This window comes from Mustela erminea, chromosome 2, assembly GCF_009829155.1.
Source record: "Mustela erminea isolate mMusErm1 chromosome 2, mMusErm1.Pri, whole genome shotgun sequence".
NCBI classification, from domain to species: domain Eukaryota; kingdom Metazoa; phylum Chordata; class Mammalia; order Carnivora; family Mustelidae; genus Mustela; species Mustela erminea.
The window spans coordinates 118567145-118585344 of record NC_045615.1 but is presented as its reverse complement, the minus strand read 5'-3'; the positions used below and the strand labels follow the sequence as shown (position 1 = coordinate 118585344).

Sequence of the window (18200 nt, the reverse complement as noted above, 5' to 3'; positions counted from 1 at the left end):
CCTCAGTGCGCCCTCAGAGAACAGCGCCCAGTTACTCCCGTCTGCCTGACCTCCGGCCGTGCTCTGAGCTCACCGAGCCTGCGACCGGTTCAAGGTAACACCGAGCTGTGAGCTTACTGTCGGCTCTGTCTCTGTAGCCGGCTTTCCCGTTCCAATACCCGCAAGGTCTGCGACACTCAGACACCCCCGATCCTTCTGTGACCCTGCAGGACCTGAGGCCACGCTGAACCCGCATGGGCTTCGCCCCGGTTTAGCCTCTGGAGCGATGTCCCTCAGCGGAACAGACTTTTAAAAGTCCTGATTTTGTGCGCCGTTGCTCCGCCGCTTGCCGGGAGCCGGCCCCTCCCCCCGGGGTCTATCTTCCCGTCGCTTTGGATTCACTTCTCCGCCGGTCCTACCTTTCAGAAAGTGGTTGTTTTTCTGTTTCCAGAATTGCTGTTCTTCTTCTCTTCGATCTGCCGATGGATTTTCAGGTGTTTGCAATCTTTAGATAAGCTATCTAGCTGATCTCCGGCTAGCTGAAGCAGTCTCAGCCTGCTACTTCTCTGCCATCTTGACTCCTCCCCGAAATTATGTGTTTCTTAATAAACTTAACAAACACTCCACTGCTAATAGTAATGGCCAAAGGGATGACACCTCAGTCTGATCAAGCCCCTAGTCCAGCTGTCAATTTACAAGTCATACAAAGGACAGAGGACCATGTTAAGCTGCACCAAGAGGGTACAATCAGAAAAATCCACAATAACAAGTTGTTCTAAAGGTCAAATGTCGGGACGCCTGGGTGGCTCAGTTGGTTGGACAACTGCCTTCGGCTCAGATCATGATCCCAGAGTCCCACTGAGTCTCGCATCGGGCTCCCAGCTCCACGGGGAGTCTGCTTCTCTCTCTGCCCTTCTCCTCACTCATGCTCTCTCTCACTGTCTCTCTCTCAAATAAATAAATAAAATCTTTTAGAGGTCAAATGTCTCTGCTCTTCAGCTCATAAAGTATATGGAAAACAAAGGGAAAGAGAAAACCTATAGATTTAAAAAGATATCAAAATAAACTTCTTTAGGCATGCCTGGGTGGCTCAGTCGGTTAAACAACTGACTCTTGGTTTGGCTCAGGTCATGATCTCAGAGTCATAGGATTCACTCATCCCATGCCAGGCTTCACGTTCAGTCAGCTTGAGATTCTTTTCCCTTCCTTCTCCTTCCCCTCGGCTCCTCCTCTGGCTCGCACAAGCCCTCTCAATCTCAAATAAATAAATAAACTAAATCTTCAAAAAAAAAAGTTTAAAAGTAAAAAAAAAGTTTAAACTTTTTAAATTGGCAAGACCAAGTTAGAGTGTCTTCATGTGAGGGATCTACATTTGGTAAATAAAGCTACCAAATTCAGGAAAGTGATTACCACAAAGATGAGATTGCTCGGGAGAGAGGAGTTTGTGATTGTGATGGGGTGGAGCAAACTGAGGGATCTGTGTGGCTGGCAAAGTTTCATTTTTTTTTTTTTTTTTTTACCAGAGTGGTTGTTACAAGTTCATTCATCTTGTAACTGATTACATTATAAGTTTGTATTATATAGTTTCTGTGTTTTATTTTAGGATAAAAAACGTCAAAAAAGAAAAAGAAAAATATGTCTCCCAATTTATTCCTTCTCTCCATTCTAAAGTCCTACACTTAAGCCTAAGTCCTCATCATTTCTCATTTGGACCACTGTAACAGCTTCCAAACCATGTCTTGCCACTTCATTCAAATTGCAGTTACTCCCCACCTGGCATTTTTACACTCCCTTAGTCTACCTTCTTTCCTAATATTTATTATCTCCTTATATGCCCTATGATTAATGTACTTACTATATTTATTGGTATATTGTCTGTCATCCTAAATTATAAGTGATAAGCTCCACTAAAACAGATATCTTTGTCTTTCTGTTCACTGTAATAGCTCAAGTTCTTAGAATAGTTACTTTCACATAGTAGGTTATCAATAAATGTTTATTGAATAAATGAACAAATTTCTCCATTTATTAATCTATCCTCTGCCATTTTCTTCCTAAAACATAAGGCTTTCTTAACTGCAAATCTCCATAGCATAAACAAGAAATCTAAATTTTTCAATAGGGCACATTTGGTCCTTCACAATATAGACCAGTTTATCTCCCCAAATCATCAGCTGCTCTTCCACCAAACTAACAACATCTTCTCTTTTCTCACACTTTCTCTCCCCAAGACACCCTGCCTCTAGTCATAGTGAACTACACTATGTAGTGAACTACATTCAACATTATCCCCCAACTGTTACATATTTTAAGGTTTCCAGGCTTTTGTTCATGTTGCTCTTCAGATGCAAGTGCTCTCTCACCACCCTGACAAATACCTACTAGTTTCTAAGACATCTCTCAAAATACCACCTCCTTTATCAATTTGTTCCTATCACTTCCCCACAAAGATAGTACAGTTCATTCTTCTGTTACAGCACTCATCAGATTATATTGTAATTTTCAGCCTACCTATTTTTCTTTTTGACTCTTAAATTCAAAGGACCATGATTTCATTTTTGTATCTCAAGTATTAACTCAGTATTAACTGTTGCTTGGCAAAATCATATTGATCAAATCACATTCTATCCTTTTTATCCAGTTTTCTCCCAAATAAACAAGGAACTTTATAAAAGTTATTTTTAATTAAGGAGACTGGTTTCCAGTCTGTTATCCCTAGGATTTTAAAAGCTGCAAAACCTTGCTCATTATTCAAAAATATCAAAGCAAAAGGAAATAGGCTTTCTTTTACAAGTGTTTATTTGGAAATGACTCTAAGGCAGCAAAATTAAAAGAATTTTAAGAGAAAAAAATGGTTACTCCTTCTCAACATTTTCAGTATTTTAAGATTGCTAGAACTCTTGGATATATTTTTTAATCAAAGGCAAACCAAATTCATAATCAACATAATTATAAAAATCTTGAGAAATTTGGGGTGCCTGGGCAGTTCAGTTGGTTGGGCATCCAACTCTTGATTTCAACTCAGGTCATGATCCCAGGGTCATGGGATTGAGCCCCATATATCAGGCTCTGCACTGAGCATGGAGCCTGCTTGAGATTCTCTCTCTCCCTCTCTCTCTGCCTCACACCCCCACTCACACTCTGAAAAAAAAAAAAAAAATTGACAAATTTGAAAATCAAAAGCAGGCCAGTGACAGGAAGACAACATGGTAAGGCGGTTTTCAAACATGTTTTAGCAGCATAACAATTTTTTCAAATGAAATCTGAACCCAATTAAAAACCTCACTATAAAAAAAAAACCCTCCTATATGAAACACATTGAAAGTGATACTAATAGACAATGAAAATGAGTATTCTCTCATTGCTAAGGTATAATTATGTTAGAAATGTGTAGATTTAGCTTCAATATCCAGTTTGTTTTGTATTTTGTTTTGGTTGCTCAACATAAATAGTCTTAATACACAGAGATAAATGGTTGCACTTTTAATAGCCTTCTTGGCAATCTCAGCACATTCCCAAATTAAACTGCTACAGGAACTCAAAAGAAGAGACTTGGAAATAATTATTTTGAACACAAATCACTAAAGGGGCACCTCGTTGGCTCAGTCGGTTAAGCATCCAACTCTTGATTTCAGCTCAGGTCATGATCTCAGGGTTGTGGGACTGAGCCCTGTGTCAGTCCCCACATTCAGCTTGGAGTCTATTTGAGATTCTTTCTCTCCCTTTCCCTCAGCCTCTCCTCCCAATCACTCTCTAAATAAATAAATAAATCTTTTAAAAAAGAAAACAAATCACAGATACTAGTTTTCATAAATACAAAAATCAGATGCAGAGCTTCTTATGCTTATGATTGCAGAACTACACATATCATGATATTACTATCATATGACGTGTCACTGGCTCACTAGTCCCACATTGTGGCAGTATACCATGAAGGGAGACTCTGTTGAGCAGATGTACCTTCACTCTACCTACTACCTGAAGTAATATCCTCACCTGCACAATGAACCATGAGTGCACATCTGCAAAATCCAAATATTTTGAAAGACCAGTGCAGAATTATATCCTTGCTCAATGATGACACATTTATAAGTGTCTCTAATATATGAAGAGGATGAAAGGAACAGGTTTTTTTCCTGGGACTTATCTAGAGACAAGTTAATTTGGAAGCACAACAGTGGATTATGAAGTATTTAATATAGTAACAATGCATTTGAAAGAGTGGTGTTTCTTAATATACTTTTCAAATTAAGAATTTTTAAATAAATAGGACATTTTCTGAGTCCTTGGGTATAACAAAGCACAATTTTAAAACTATTTGGGACTAAATGAGGATAGGATTTGGCATCAGAAGACCTTGAATTATCTCTCAACTAGATCAAGTCATTTAACCTCTCTGTATCTCAGTGTTCCTTACTTTTTTAACAGGGAAAGTAATACCTAAACTAGGTTATTGTGAGTCTTAAATAAAAAATTTTTCAAAGTTATTTTTAGTTGGGAATTCCAGTGAAAATTAAAGTTGTGTTATAAAATATGAGCTATCCAGATGACAATGGACTGAATGTAAAAGACTAGCAGGGAGGGAGTAACTAGAGATAGAGGTTTTTTAAACATTTACAACAAAATTTAACATTTTCTTTAAACAAAACACCTATAACTCACTATAAGAGCTAGTAAAAATATGATAAAAAATAAAATCCAGGGGTGGCTGGGTGGCTCAGTTGGTTAAGCTTCTGCTGTCAGCTCAGGTCATGATCCCAGAGTCCTGGGATCAAGCCCCTATCCCCCAAGCTCTCTGCTCAGCGTGGATCCTGCTTCTCCCTCTCCCTCTGCCCGCAACCACCCCCCCGCACCATTTGTACTCTCTCTCTCTGTCAAATAAATAAAATCTTATAGTATATATATATGAGATCCAGCAAGCATGTACATTACCCTGCATATATTCGTCACCCATTTATTTATGTTGACATTTCTAACATCCTCCACCATTCTGCACTCTAAAAACACATGACCGTCCCTGCCCCTGACACACACACATGAATTCAGTTTCTTTCTACTGCTACCAGAATAATCTTAATCCAAGCATTAGCCACTAGCAATCTTAAATTTCTAAACTTGGTAAGTAAAGAAAATGAGAAGGAAAGTGGCTGATGTTGTGGCTGAGTCCAAGAAGCTGGGAGGTAACCTGAGACTAAATATTCCATGAAGTACAACCAGGGCCTAGTATGTCTAAAAAGGTGGTTGCAAGGATCTTTTAACTCCCTTTAAAGAGGCCCCATCCTCTCCACATCTCACTATGCCTTCATGCAAATCCTAGACTTCATCTTTCTGTGTCTGAAGACTACAGAATTTCAGGATTAAATGAAGCTACAGAGTTCTTCTAGGTCAGCTAACCATTTAATAAAACTCTCCTCCAAGTGGTTTTTCTAGCTTAGAAACTCTAACTTAGAAACTCTAAACTAGGGCAAGACTTGAGATGGCTGAGAAACAAGGAAACCCTGGGCTTTCTTCATCCCTCAAACACAGCTGGACCAACATCAAATCATTTTGAACAACTAGGAAACTGATCATAAGATTAAGAAAATAATCTGTACAATTAGAGGGAGATGCAAGGTTCAGAGATACGAATTGGGGAAGAGAAAAGCCACTGTACCATAGAGGGAAGAGAGCCCTTTACACAGAGATAAGTCAGAGAGAGAAGGGAGGAGAACAGCAGGTAGGGTTCCTGCAAGATGCTGTGGGTGGGGATTCCTTAGGTTGCACCGGGAGAGAACATGGTCCTTCCTGGAGTACATTTGGAAGAGGGTCCCTTGCCTCTCCAAGGACAAAAGGCCCACCAGGTGCCACTGAGTAGCTGTTGAACAAGCTGGGACAGAGGCTCACTTAGAAGGCAAATAACTTGATCAGTTTTTCGCGGTGCTTCACCATAGACTCCAGGCACCAGTGTGGCCCTGCAACTGCTTTTCTGAGACAGAGAAGTGTCAGGCACAGTGCCATGAGGCTCTCCTCCTTTAAGACTTGGAGTTCTGAATCCCAGCCACACTCCATAGATAAAACATAGGAGAACAATGGCTTGGGTACAGACAGATTGAGGGCAGGAATCTGACAGAAGCCTGGGACCTCAGGGGCGGGGAGGGCAGATTGTTTTCCTTTATATGAGGGCCTTCTGAACAATCTCACCCCTGAATTGCCCTCTCTGGGGAAGAAAGAACAGGGTGATGCCATTTTCCCCACCACACCCCACCCTGCCCACCAGCACTATCAGACTTCAGAGAGAAACACAGTGCCCCTGGTGGAAGCTGGAGTCGCTTACAGCAAACCTCAGCCCCCTGTGCCTGGCAGGGGCATCTTTACCAGGGCAGGTCTGACTGCGAGCCAATGCAGTGAGTCTCTCCCCCAGAGGACCAACACAGGCTCTTTGCAAGTACCAAATCAAATGAACATAGAGTGTTCTAAAGCATCAGTTTCAGTTCTGGTGGAAATAGGACCAGACTTTCTTTTTTTTTTCCTCCCCTGCCCCTTTTTCTTTGGAATCAAGCTTACAGGTTTTGTTCATTTGTTTGTATGTTGCTTTGTTTCCTTTTCTCATTTTTTGGATCAAGCTGTTTTTTTCTTTTTTCTTTTTTTTTCCTAATCTTTTTTTCTTCTTTCTTTTTCTTTGGAATCAGGCTTATAGTATTTTGTCTGCTTGTTTTTTTTTGTTTTTTTTTTTGTTTTGTTTTTTTTTGGTTGTTGTTGTTCCTCCTTTTCCTTTTCTCTTTTCTTACATCAGGGTTTGTTTGTTTGTTTTCAGGCTTATCTTAACAAACAAATCAAAGCACACCTAGTTAAAAGTCCAAAGACCCCTCACAGCAAGCAAGGACTCTGCAGAGGACTGACCTGTGGGAAAGAGAAATCAAAACACAACAGCAGAGTGCACACAGAAAAACTTCCTGAAGTGCCAGGCCCTGGACAGTGTATGACCCCCTTCTTAATACCGTATTCTCAGGAGCAGGAAACATAACAAGCTTTCATAATATGCAAAAGACATAATCTGGACATAATGACAAAATGGAGAAATTCTCCCCAAAAGAAAGATCAAGAAGAAATCACAGCCAAAGATTTGCTCAAAACAAATATAAGCAATATACCTGAATAAGAATTTAGAACAACACTCATAAGAATACTAGCAATTCCAACCAGGCTTGAAAGAAGCATAAAAGACATCAGAGAAACCCTTGCTGAGGAGATAAAAGACCTAAAAGCTAGTCAAGCTGAACTAAAAAATACTATAACTAGATGCAAAACTGATTGGACGTAATCATAACAAGGACAGAAGAAACAGAGGAATAAACAGGTGATACAGAAGATAAAATTATGGAAAATAATGAAGGTGAAAAGAAGAGGGGGGAAAAAACCTATTAGATCCTGAATACATACTTAGGGAACTTAGTGATTCCACAAAGCACAATAATATCCATATCATAGGAGTCTCAGAAGAAGAAGAGAAGGGTAAAGGGGCAGAAGGTTTGTTTGAATAAATTATAGCTGAAAACTTCCCTAATCTAGGTAAGGAAACAGGCATTCAAGTCCAAGAGGCATACAGAAGCCCCCTCAAAATCAACAAAAACAGGTCAACACCAAGACATATCATAGTGAAACTTGGAAAATACAAAGATAAAGAGAGAATTCTGAAAGCAGCTAGGGACAAAAGGTCCTTAACCTACAAGGGCAGACACACAATGTTAGCAGCAGACCTGTCCACAGAAACTTGACAGGCCAGAAAGAAATGGAATGATATTCAACATGATAAATGGGAAAACTGTGCAGCCAAGAATACTATATCCAACAAGGCTGTCATTCAGAATGGAAAGAGAGATAGAGTTTCCAAGACAAGCAAAAACTAAAGGAGTTCATGAACACTAAACCAGCTTTGCAAGAAATATTAAGGAGATGCTTTGAGCAGGAAACAGAGACCAAAAGCAACAAATATTAGAAAGAAACACAGACAATCTACACAAACAGTGACTTCATAGGTAATACAATGGTATTAAATTCATACCTATCAATAATTACTCTGAATGTAAATGGACTAAATGCTCCAATCAAAGAACATGGGGTGTCAGAATCAATAAAAAACAAGATGCATCCATATGCTGCTTACAAAAGACTCACTTTAGACCCAAAGACACCTCCAGATTGAAATTGAGGGGGTAGAGAACAAGATATCATGCTAATGGACATCAAAAGAAAGCTGGAGTAGCCATACTTATATCAGACAAACTAGATCTTAAAACAAAGATGGTAATAAGAGATGAAGAAGGGCACTATATCATAATAAAGTGTTCTATCCAACAAGAAGATCTAACAACTATAAATATTTATGTCCCCAACTTGGGAGCAACCAAATATATAAATCAATTAATGACAAACTTAAAGAAATAGATTGATAATAATACAATAATAGTAAGGGACTTTACCACCCCACTCATAGCAATGGACAAGTCATCTAAGCAGAAGATCGACAAAGAAACAATGGCTTTGAAAGACACACTGGACCAGATGGACTTAACAGATATATTCAGAGTATTTCATCCTAAAGCAGCAGAATCCACATTCTTTTCGAGTGCACATTTGTGGGTCACAAATCAGGCCTCAAACAGTACAAAAAGATTGAGATTATTTCATGCATATTTTCAGACCACAATGCTATAAAACTTGAAGTCATAGAAAATTTGGAAAGACCACAAATACACGGAGGTCAAAAAACATCCTACTAAAGAATGAATGGGTTAACCAGGAAATTAAAAAGAAATTTAAAAATACATGGAAGTAAATGAAAATGAAAACTTGACAGTCCCAAACCTTTGGAATACAGTAAAGGCAGTCATAAGTGGTAATTATATAGCAATACAGGCCTTCCTCAAGAATCAAGGAACGTCTCAAATATACAATCTAATCTTACACCTAAAGGAGCTGGAGAGAGAACAGCAAATAAAGCCTAATATCAGCCGAAGAAGAGTAATCATTAAGATTAGAACAGAAATAGTGACACAGAAATTTAAATAGAGAGAGAAAGAGAATAGATAAATGAAACTAGGAGCTGGTTCCTTGAAAGAATTAACAAAATTGACAAACCACAAGCCATACTTAAAAAGAGAAAAAAGAAAGAACCCAAATAAATAAAATCACAAATATAAGAAGCGAGATTACAACCAATACCAAAGAAATGCAAACAATTATAAGAGAATGAGCAATTATATACCAACAAATTGGGTAATCTGGAAGACATGAATAAATTATTTGGATAAACTACAAAAATTGAAGCAGGAAGAAATAGAAACCTGAACACATCCATAATCAGCAAAGTAACTGAATCAGCAATAAAAGATTTCCCAACAAACCAGAGTCCAGGGCCAAATGGCTTCCCACAGGAATTCTACCACATAGTTAAAGAATTAATACCTCTTCTTTTGAAGTTATTTAAAAAAATAGTAATAATAGAAAAGGAAGGAAAACTTGCAAACTCATTCTATGAGGCCAGTATTACCTTGTTCCCCAAACCAGACAAAGACCCCACTAAAAAAGGAGACTTGTAGACCAATATCCCTGATAAACATGGATGCAAAATCATCATCATCTTCATCATCATCATCATCATCCTGTTAATATACTCTTGAATTCAATTAACAAGAGACTAGTTAACTGAATTCAAGAGTATACAGCCCATGAGCAAATGGGCTGTATTCCTGGGCTGCAAAGGTGGTTCAGTATTTGCAAATCAATTAATGTGACACATCACATAAATAAAAGGAAGTTTAAGAACCATATGATCCTCTCAAAAGATACAGAAAACACATTTGGCAAAATACAGCATCCTTTCTTGATAAGAACCATCAAGATAGTAGGGATAGAAGGAATATACCTCAACACCACAAAGGACACATATGAAAGAAACACAGCTAATACCATCCTCAATGAGGACAAACTGAGAGCTTTCCGCCTAAAGTAAGGAACATGAGAGGGATGTCCATTCTCACCACTGTTGTTCAACACAGTACTAGAAGACCTAGCCTCAGCAATCAGACAACAAAAAGAAATAAAAGGCATCCAATTGGCAAGAAAGAAGTCAAACATTTACTCTTTGCAGATGATGTGATAATCAATGTAGAAAACCTGAGGACTCCACCAAAAAAATTGCTAGAACTCGCACAGGAATTCAGCAAAGTCATAATATATAAAATCAACATACAGAAATCTGTTGAATTTCTAGCACCAATAATGAAGCAGCAGAAAGAGAAACCAAGGCATTAATCCCACTTACAACTGCACCAAAACCCATAAGTGTCTAAGAATAAACCTAACCAAAGAAGTAAAAGATCTGTACTCCAAAAACTACAGAACAATTATGAAAGAAATTAAAGATATGAAGAAATGTAAAAACATTTCATGCTCATGGATTGGAAGAACAAATATTGTTAAAATGTCTATACTATCCAAAGCAATCTACATATTCTATGCAATCCCTATCAAAATAACACCAGCATTTTTTATAGAGCTATAAAAAAAATTCTAAAATGTGTATGGAAACAGAAAAGACTCTGAATAGTCAAAGGAGTGTTGAAAAAGAAAACCAAAACTGCTGGCCTCCAATCCTGGACTTCAAGCTCTATCACAAATCTGTAATCGGTACTGGCACAAAAACACATAAATCAATGGAACAGAATAGATAATCCAGAAATGGTAACCCACAACTCTATGGTGAACTAATTTTCAACAAAACAGGAAAGAATATCCAAAGGAAAAAAGACAGTCTCTTCAACAATTCGTGTTGGAAAAACTGGACAGTGACATCTGAAGAATACAAATGGACCACTTTCTTACACCAGACACAAAAATACACTCAAAATGGATGAAAGGCCTAAATGTAAGACAAGAAACCATCAAAACCCTAGAGAAGAACACAGGCAGCAACTTCTTTGACCTTGATTGTAGCAACTTCTTTCTACATGTATCTCCAGAGGCAAGGGAAACAAAAGCAAAAATGAACTATTGGAACTTCATCAAGATAAAAAACTTCTGCACAGTGAAGGAAACAATCAACAAAACTAAAAGGCAGCCAATGGGATGGGACAAGATATTTGCAAATGACATATAGGATAAAGGGCTAATATCCAAAATCTATAAAGTACTTATCAAACTCAATACCTAAAAAAAAGAATAATAGTACAGTTAAGAAAAGGGCAGAAAACAGGAATAAAGAGTTCTCCAAAAAAGACAAACAAAGGGCTAACAGACACATAAAAAAATGCTCAACCCTCCCGCGAATATCATTCTCAATGGAGAAAAACCGAGAGCTTGTCCACTAAGGTCAGGAACACGTCAGGGAAGTCCATTATCACCACTGCTATTCAACATAGTACTCAAAAATCAGACAACAAAAAGGAATTAAAGGCATCCAAATTGGCAAAAAAGAAGTCAAACTATCACTCTTTGCAGATGATATAATACTATATGTGGAAAACCCAAAAGACTCCACTCCAAATCTGCTAGAACTTGTATGGCAATTCAGTAAAGTGCCACGAAATAGAATCAACGCACAGAAATCAGTTGCATTTCTTTACACCAACAACAAGAAAGAAGAAATAGAAATTAGGAGTCAATCCCATTTACAATTGCACCCAAAACCATAAGTTACCTAGGCATAAACCTAACCAAAGAGGTAAAGAATCTATACTCAGAAAACTATAAAGTACTCATGAAAGAAATTGAGGAAGACACAAAGAAATGGAAAAATGTTCCATGTTCATGGATTGGAAGAACAAATACTGTAAAAATGTCTATGCTACCTAAAGTAATCTACACATTTAATGCAATCCCTATCAAAGTCCCATGCATTTTTTTCAAAGAAATGGAAAAAATAATCCTAAAATTTATATGGAACCAGAAAGACCTCGAATAGCCAGAGGATTACTGAAAAAGAAAGTCAAAGTTGGTGGCATCACAATTCCAGACTTCAAGCTCTATTACAAAGCTGTCATTGTCAAGACAATATGGTACTGGCACAAAAACAGACACATAGATCAATGGAACAGAATAGAGAGCCCAGAAATAGACCTTCAACTCTATGGTCAACTAATCTTCAACAAAATAGGAAGGAATGTCCAATGGAAAAAGGACAGTCTCTTCAACAAATGGTGTTGGGAAAATTGGACAGCCACATGCAGAAAAATGAAACTGGACCATTTCCTTATACCACACACGAAAACAGACTCAAAATGGATGAAGGACCTCAATGTGAGAAAGGAATCCATCAAAATCTTTGAGGAGAACACAGGCAGCAACCTCTTCGACCTCAGCCGCAGCAACTTCTTCCTAGGAACATCGCCAAAGGCAAGGGAAGCAAGGGCAAAAATGAACTACTGGGACTTCATCAAGATCAAAAGCTTTTGCACAGCAAAGGAAACAGTTAACAAAACCAAAAGACAACTGACAGAATGGGAGAAGATATTTGCAAACAACATATCACATAAAGGGCTAGTATCCAAAATCTATAAAGACCTTAGCAAACTCAACACCCAAAGAACAAACAATTCAATCAAGAAATGGGCAGAGGACATGAAGACATTTCTGCAAAGAAGACATCCAGATGGCCAACAAACACATGAAAAAGTGCTCCACATCACTCGGCATCAGGGAAAAACAAATCAAAACCACAATGAGATACCACCTCACACCGGTCAGAATGGCTAAAATTAACAAGTCAGGAAATGACAGATGCTGGAGAGAATGCGGAGAAAGGGGAACCTTCCTACACTGTTGGTGGAAAATGCAAGCTGGTGCAACCACTCTGGAAAACAGCACGGAGCTTCCTCAAAAGTTGAAAATAGAGCTACCCTATGACCCAGCAATTGCTCTACTGGGTATTTATCCTAAAGATACAAATGTAGTGATCCAAAGGGGCATGTGCACCCGAATGTTTATAGCAGCAATGTCCACAATAGCCAAACTATGGAAAGAACCCAGATGTCCATCAACGGATGAATGGATAAAGAAGATGTGGTATATATTTTATATATACACACACACGCACGCGCACACACACACAATGGAATACCATGAAGCCATCAAAAGAAATGAAATCTTGCCATTTGCGATGATGTGGATAGAACTAGAGGGTATCATGCTTAGCGAAATAAGTCAATTGGAGAAAAACAACTATCATATGATCTCCCTGATATGAGGAAGTGGAGATGCAACGTGGGGGGTTTAGGGGGTAGGAAAAGAATAAATGAAACAAGATGGGATCGGGAGAGAGACAAACTGTAAGAGACTCTTCATCTCACAAAACAAACTGAGGGTTGCTGGGGGGAGGGGGTTAGGGAGAGCGTGGTGGAGTTATGGTCATTGGGGAGGGTAGGTGCTATGATGAGTGCTGTGAAGTGTGTAAACCTGGCAATTCACAGATCTGTAGCCCTGGAGCTAATAATACACTATATGTTAATAAAAAAAATAAAAAAAAATTTTAAAAATGCTCAACATCACTCATCATCAGTAAAATACAAATCAAAACCACAATAAGATACCACCTCACACCTGTCAGAATGGCTAAAATTAACAACACAGGAAACAACAGATGTTGGTGATGAAGGAGAGAAAGGGGAACCTTCTTACATTGTTGGTGTGAAAGCAAATTGGTGCAGCCACTCTGGAAAAGAGTATGGACATTCTTCAAAAAGTTTAAAATAGAACTACCCTACAACCCAGCAATTGCACTACTACATATTTATCCAGAGGATACAAAAATACTGATTCAAAGGGGCACATGTACCCCGATATTTATAGCAGCATTATAAACAATGACCAAATTATGGAAAGAGCCCAAATGTCCATCGACTAATGAATGGATAAAGAAGATGTGGTACAGCTATATACAATGGAAAATTATTCAGCCATCAAAAAGAATGATATCTTGCCATTGGCAATAATGTGAACGCAACTAGATTGTATTATGCTAAGCAAAATGCTAAGCAGAGAAAGACAAATACTGTATGATTTCACTCATATGTGGAATTTAAGAAATAAAACCAATGAATATATGGGAAGGGGAAGAAAAATAAAATAAGGTAAAAACAGAGAGGAAGGCAAATCATAAGAGACTCTTACCTACAGAGAACAAAGTGAGGGTTGCTGGAAGAGAGGTGGGTGGGTGTTGGGCTAAATGGGTCATGGATATTAAGAAGAGCACATGTTATGGTGAGCACTGGGTGTTATATGTAAGTATGTAAGTGATGAATCACTAACTTCTTTTTTTTTTTAAATCTATTTTTAATTTATTTTCGGCATAACAGTATTCATTATTTTTTCACCACACCCAGTGCTCCATGCAATCCGTGCCCTCTATAATACCCACCACCTGGTACCCCAACCTCCCACCCACCGGCCACTTCAAACCCCTCAGATTGTTTTCAGAGTCCATAGTCTCTCATGGTTCACCTCCCCTTCCAATTTCCCCCAACTCCCTTCTCCTCTCTAACTCCCCATGTCCTCCATGCTATTTGTTATGCTTCACAAATAAGTGAAACCATATGATAATTGACTCTCTCTGCTTGACTTATCTCACTCAGCATAATCTCTTCCAGTCCCGTCCATGTTACTACAAAAGTTGGGTATTTATCCTTTCTGATGGAGGCGTAATACTCCATAGTGTATATGGACCACATCTTCCTTATCCATTCGTCTGCTGAAGGGCATCTTGGTTCTTTCCATAGTTTGGCGACCATGGCCATTGCTGCTATAAACATTGGGGTACAGATGGCCCTTCTTTTCACTACATCTGTATCTTTGGGGTAAATACCCAGCAGTGCAATTGCAGGGTCATAGGGAAGTTCTATTTTTAATTTCTTGAGGAATCTCCACACTGTTCTCCAAAGAGGCTGCAACAACTTGCATTCCCACCAACAGTGTAAGAGGGTTCCCCTTTCTCCACATCCCCTCCAACACATGTTGTTTCCTGTCTTGTTAATTTTGGCCATTCTAACTGGTGTAAGGTGATATCTCAATGTGGTTTTAATCTGAATCTCCCTGATGGCTAGTGATGATGAACATTTTTTCATGTGTCTGATAGCCATTTGTATGTCTTAGCATCACGTTACCTGATTTCAAGCTTTACTACAAAGCTGTGATCACCAAGACAGCATGGTACTGGCATAAAAACAGACACATAGACCAGAGGAACAGAGTAGAGAGCCCAGATATGGATCCTGAACTCTATGGTCAAATAATCTTCAACAAAACAGGAAAAAATGTACAGTGGAAAAAAGACAGTCTCTTCAATAAATGGTGCTGGGAAAACTGGACAGCTATATGTAGAAGAATGAAACTCGACCATTCCCTTAAACTCAAAATGGATAAAAGACCTCAACATGAGACAGGAATCCATCAGAATCCTAGAGGAGAACATAGGCAGTAATCTCTTCGATATCAGTCACAGCAACTTCTTTCAAGATATGTCTCCAAAGGCAAAGGAAACAAAAGCAAAAATAAACTTTTGGGACTTCATCAAAATCAAAACCTTCTGCACAGCAAAGGAAACAGTCAAAAAAACAAAGAGGCAACCCAAGGAATGGGAGAAGATATTTGCAAATGACAGTACAGACAAAAGGTTGATATCTACGATCTATAATGAACTCCTCAAACTCAACATACACAAAACAGACAATCATATCAAAAAATGGGCAGAAGATATGAACAGAGACTTCTCCAATGAAGACATACAAATGGCTATCAGACACATAAATCACTAACTTCTACTCCTGAAACCAACCAAACAAGAAAGAAAAGAAAAAACACCCAACAAAACTCTACACCAGCTTTCTAGTTTAGAAACTCACTACATCCCTACCTTAGCCAGTTCCATCTTCGAATTATTACCTTAGAAAATTCCTTATTATGAGCTAAAATTGATTCCTCATACCATCTGCCACCATCACACCCCCCCCACAACATACACACACAATGTCACAAAATATAAACCTAATCCCTTTTCTACAGGAGACCTTCAAATATTCAAAGAAAGCTACTGAGTCTTCTCTAAAAGCTTCTTTTCTCAAGGTCACATATATTTCCAGATTCTCCCAAGTTCTCTTCAAATGACAGATTCTTCATACCACCCTTCCCATTCTTCTATAAGCAACTTATCTACTTATCTACTTATAGTAACTTCCTAACAGATCTCTCTACTTCACTCCTTTCACTAGACCACTGATTCTCAAACTTTTAACCCTCAGGATGCTCACTCTCTTAAAAATTGAGGATATAAGAGCACTTCCTTTATGTGGATTGTATCTACTGATATTTATAGCATTAGAAATTAGAACAGAAAAAAACCTATTTGTTTATTAGTATGGAAATTCCCTACCCCCAAAATTAGAAACTGAATTATCTCATGATCCAGCACTTTCAATTCTAGGTACATACTTGAACATATATTTATACACTCATGTTCACAGCAGTATTATTCACTATAAGTGCAATGTGGAAGCAACCCAAGTATCCACAAACAAATGAACAGATAAGCAAAATGTGATATGTGTACACAATGAAATACCACTCTCCCCTTAAAAAGGAAGAAAATCTTGACACATCTACAACATGGATGAACCTTGAGAACATTATGCTAAGTGAAATAAGCCTGTCACAAAAAGACAAATCCTATATGATTTCACTTATATGAGGTACATAGAACAGTCAAATTCAAATTCAAAAATTCAAATTCAAAAAGTAGAATGCTGGTTGCAAGCGGCTATGGGGAAGGTTGGAATGGAGAGTTAGTATTTAATGGTTACACAGTTCTTATTGTGATGAAAAAGTACTGGAGATGGATGGTTATTGATGGCTGTGCAACAATGTGAATGTACTGAATGCCACTGAACTATATACTTAAAAATGGTAAAAAATGGTAAATATAACACTTTAGCCCATTATATATTAGCCTAAATATTATTTAAGATTTTATTTATTTATTTTAGAGAGAGAGAGAGAGAGAGCACAAGCCAGGGGAGGGGCAAAGGGAGAAGCAGAAGCAAACTCCCCGCTGAGCAGGGACACCCCCCCCCCGCCAAATGCAGGGCTCAATCCCAGGACACCTGAGCCAAAGGTATACGTTTGACTGACTGAGTCCCCCAGGCACCCCTGCCCTAAATATTTTTATTTCAAAGAACTGTATTTTCAGATACAAAAATAGTAAGAAAAGAGGCACTGTTTTACATTTCTGCAAATCTCTGATGTTTGGCTTAACTGAAGACAGCCTGGAAACTTCAATCTGCTGTGATATTCCATTTGCAGCACTAGGTTATTTTGATTGATGTATATGAAAAAAATCAGTGTCACACAGATATGTAACTGGAAAAGGGAAGAGTATTTTAATATCCTTTTTAGATATTGTAGATACTCTCCTGTGATAGTATATCAAAATTTGACTAAAAGTTCCCTAAAAATTAGTTGCACAATAGTATCTGAACCTCAGTAAAGTTTTCATGCTTTATTACATAAACATGTATCACTCTACCTTGCACTCTGAATCAATCTTCTATCTATACATGATTTCACAACATTACACACTGATCATTTTGAATATATTAAGTGATGCAGTGGACACATTTCATTAAATAATATCAAAAAGTAACATTCTTTAACATCACCATAAATATCATCAGAAAAGTCTTCAAAGGGGCACCTGGGTGGTTCAGACAGTTGAGTGGTTGCCTTCAGCTTGGGTTGTGATCCCAGGGTCCTGGGTTCAAACCCTGTATCAGGCTCCCTGCTCAGTGGAGAGCCTGCTTCTCCCTCTCCCTCTGTCTGCTTCTCTGACTACTTGTGCTCTCAATCTGTCAAATAAATAAATAAAATCTTTTTTTTTTTTTTTAAAAGAAAAGTCTTGTGCTCGCTTTGGCAGCACATATACTAAAAAAAAAAAAAGAAAAGTCTTTAAGTATTAAGGAACCATCAAATTCACAGTAATGATTTCAAGTTTTCCAGAATCTAAGTGTCTTTCATCTCTGTACCCTAAAAATCAGCACAATAACTATCACATAGTAAGTACTTCATAAACATGTTCTCAAAGAATCCATTTGCACTAAAGATTCCTTAGACCGACAGCTGCAAAACCCCATGGGAAACACAAGATGATTGGCCTAGTTTTCTGGCATTTTTAGTCCAGACATGAAGATACCTAATAAAAA

At 38.2% G+C, this 18200-nt stretch overlaps 1 protein-coding gene and 1 long non-coding RNA gene across 5 annotated transcripts in view; one reads left to right on the top strand and one right to left on the bottom strand.

The window, feature by feature from the left end:
* Positions 1-18200, bottom strand: part of TBC1D19 (TBC1 domain family member 19) — a 173277-nt gene that overhangs the window by 135776 nt on the left and 19301 nt on the right. The gene's annotated exons all lie outside the window — the stretch shown is intronic.
* On the top strand, positions 8414-18000 carry LOC116584960. Its single transcript, XR_004283396.1, has 3 exons — positions 8414-8598; positions 16703-16706; positions 17990-18000. It is a non-coding gene; the product is annotated as an uncharacterized LOC116584960 (long non-coding RNA).